Below are 2,912 nucleotides of genomic sequence, written 5' to 3'. Positions count from 1 at the left end.
TTGTGTTTTCTTTCAGCTTCCATGTCAGTTCCAGAATCTCAAATAACAAGTAGTTGGGTCCTAGAAAAATGATGTAAATCTTTCTCAGAGAGACAATGAAAGAAATCACCTCTTTCCAATAAAGCACTTCTAAAAGCAGAAAATGGTAATAAAAAAAGCACACATTTATGGTCTAAGCAGCCAGTCTAGCTGGCTGGAGAACTTCTCAGTAACACTCCAGATCACACAACTAGCTCATAGCTTTAGCCTCCAGCCTTTTAATAGTGCCAGGTGGAGAAGAACATACAAATCCTTTAAACAGTATTTAATTTTCTTCCTCCCATTTGGTTTGGTCTTCCAACACCATTCACACTTATTAAAAAATGCCAAATTGTCAGTCCTATGCCATATGCCACATTGCTGTACCTGTTCCAGAGACAACAGATACTTTTCAATGCAATAATCAGACACCTTGACCACCACTTCAAAAGAGCATGCAGGAGCCCTATGGTCACGGCCATAGCAATACACAAAAAGGTCCTGCTTATTTTGCTACTAAGACTCAGGCATCTGAAGAGAGACCTTCACATCTACTAGCTAAAATTGGTATGGGAAATGATTAATGATAAGCTGTGCTGATCCCAAAAGCAAAGAAACCATACTGGAAGATTGGGAATTACTTAAAGCTGGCAAGAGAGGTACAATAGCTGTTCTGTAAATTCTTAGGGAGTCACAGTGGTACATCACCAGGAGCACTGTAACATTTAGGACTGGGTGGTGGGACTCAGTTCTTAACAGTCTTGGTGCTCATAGTTGTAAAATTGCAGGTTCAAGAACATGTAGGTTTTCAGGGGCAAGTGCCTTACTCCCTTCCCTTACAACTAAGTGAAGGGACTTTAACCACCAGTAGTTGATTGATATCAAGGAACCCATGCAGGAATTTAAGAACCGGCTCAAGTCTCTAGGCAGCATTTGCCTCAAATATTGTTTCCATGTCTGGTGTCTTCCCAGGAACCCCAAGCACTGGTCCTGACTTAGTTATTGAGCTTTCAGTTACCTTCTGTCCCATGCATCATCTGTTGTATCCTCCTGAATCCAAGAGTGACCCTGCCCACAACATCCCACTGGGAGCTTTACCAACAGAAAGAATGACAATTCCTGTTTGCTGTCCCAACAAATACACAACACTTAAAAGGCATTCCAGGTCTGTGGACAGGATGGCTAGATAACAATAGCAGGTAGTCCCACATCTTCATTTCAGCCAGTTTAACTGATGCTGCAAGAACACCTCAGCGATTCTTGTTCCCATTAGTCTTTTCACTTTACCAGTTTGTGGGGCTGTTGGAAGGTGCTTAGGTCTCCACATGCAGAAAGAAACAAATGCATTAACTTCCATTTTCAGGATAGAGGCAGGAGAAAATATGTGAGCGCACTTTTCTGGCACTACACACTGCATGGCAGAGCTAAGAAAAGAACCCCAACAGCTCCCTGGCCAGCACTCTATACATGAGACCACGCTGCCTCCATCTTCCAAACAAAACAAGAACAGATCAAAACACAGTGTGACCTTCACAAAAGTGGAAGCTAGAGGTGTTGTCTGAAATAGTTTGTTTGAGCCACAGCAGGTTCTTCAGGAAAGCAGAGAATAATGGTTTCAATGTTTCCAGCAGGGAACATAACCTTTGTTACTTTCATGTCACGTTAGTTACTTTGAGGATAAAAAGTACCTTAGAGTCTCATCTGAACAGAACTTTCAACATTGGAACAATCATTGCTGTTCCCAGTTTTTTAGCATCCTGTTTTATTGCAGACAGCAATATTGCAAGTGCTCCTGTAAAAGTTGTTTCGCCAATGCTGAATATAAAGTTAATATGAATTCCCCGTTTCTACTAAAGATTTTTTTTGTCTCTATGAGCATTACACCAGCCCCACACAACTGTGTTAGGAACTAGTGTTCAAGTGACAACATATAACGATCCTCATACTCTTTCAGATGCACTTTTCCTCCAAAACAGAGTCCTTCACCTGTGGCCTGAATGTTATTTATTAGGCAGGTAACATTACACTACATATTTGGATCTATTAAAATACAAATAGTTTACTTGCCCTTGATTTACCAAGTAATTCTGATGAGTCTGTATCAGTGAGTAGTTCCTTTCATAATTCACAAGTCTGATCTCCCTTCCATATTCATATAATTTGCAGCCTTTGTTAAAAGCAGAATTTGTTTCTTTTCAACCCATAAATAAGGCTAAGTATAGCAAGGCCAAGAACAGGTTGCTGGAAGATCCTGATGGAAATACACTCAATTAAGCACCATTTAAAATTAAACTGAGACCTATGAGTTAGCCACATTTTAATCCATTTAATGTGTGCCATGTTGATTTTTGTATTGTTTTAGTTTTCAGTCAAAATACTATGCAGTACCAGTCAAATTCCTTACACAGTCTAAGTATATAACAACAATATTACCTGTGTCAACCAGGCCTGTCACTTCAAACAAACATACCAAAGTTAAAGATTTATACTTATCTGCTCTGAATTCACATATCCACTGCAAAAGTAACAAACACTGGCCAGGCTCCTTACACAGGAAGGCACACCATTCAGCTTAAATGGACTCTTTTTTAATTCACTCATTGAGAGGCAATTGTCATTATTTTCTTGAGGGGCAGGGGAGGGAAACGCCAATGCACCACATTGTTTTCACTAGCCTGGAAGAGAAAACACTTATATATATATAGATATATAGATATATAGATTTGTATATATATACACACATATGCATGTGTGCATATATATACACGTGTGTGTGTATATATGTATATATACACACTAGTGTATATATACACAGAATATACATATATGAATATACAGAATATATGCACACACACTTTGTTCAGATTTGTTTACAAAATATGTAGCATTTTTAT

General features: G+C 38.9%; 1 protein-coding gene across 1 annotated transcript in view; it reads right to left on the bottom strand.

Moving 5' to 3' along the window:
- Positions 1–1,699: 1,699 nt before the first annotated feature.
- The window catches only part of KPNA1 (karyopherin subunit alpha 1), a 53,905-nt gene continuing 52,692 nt past the window's right edge, over positions 1,700–2,912 (bottom strand). Inside the window, exon 15 of the mRNA XM_080339223.1 lies at positions 1,700–2,693. The gene's annotated coding sequence lies outside the window, so the exon portion shown is untranslated. The remainder of the gene's footprint in view (positions 2,694–2,912) is intronic.

This window comes from Nesoenas mayeri (assembly GCF_963082525.1).
Source record: "Nesoenas mayeri genome assembly, chromosome: 1".
Lineage (NCBI taxonomy): Eukaryota > Metazoa > Chordata > Aves > Columbiformes > Columbidae > Nesoenas > Nesoenas mayeri.
This window is presented reverse-complemented; position numbering and strand designations above follow the sequence as displayed.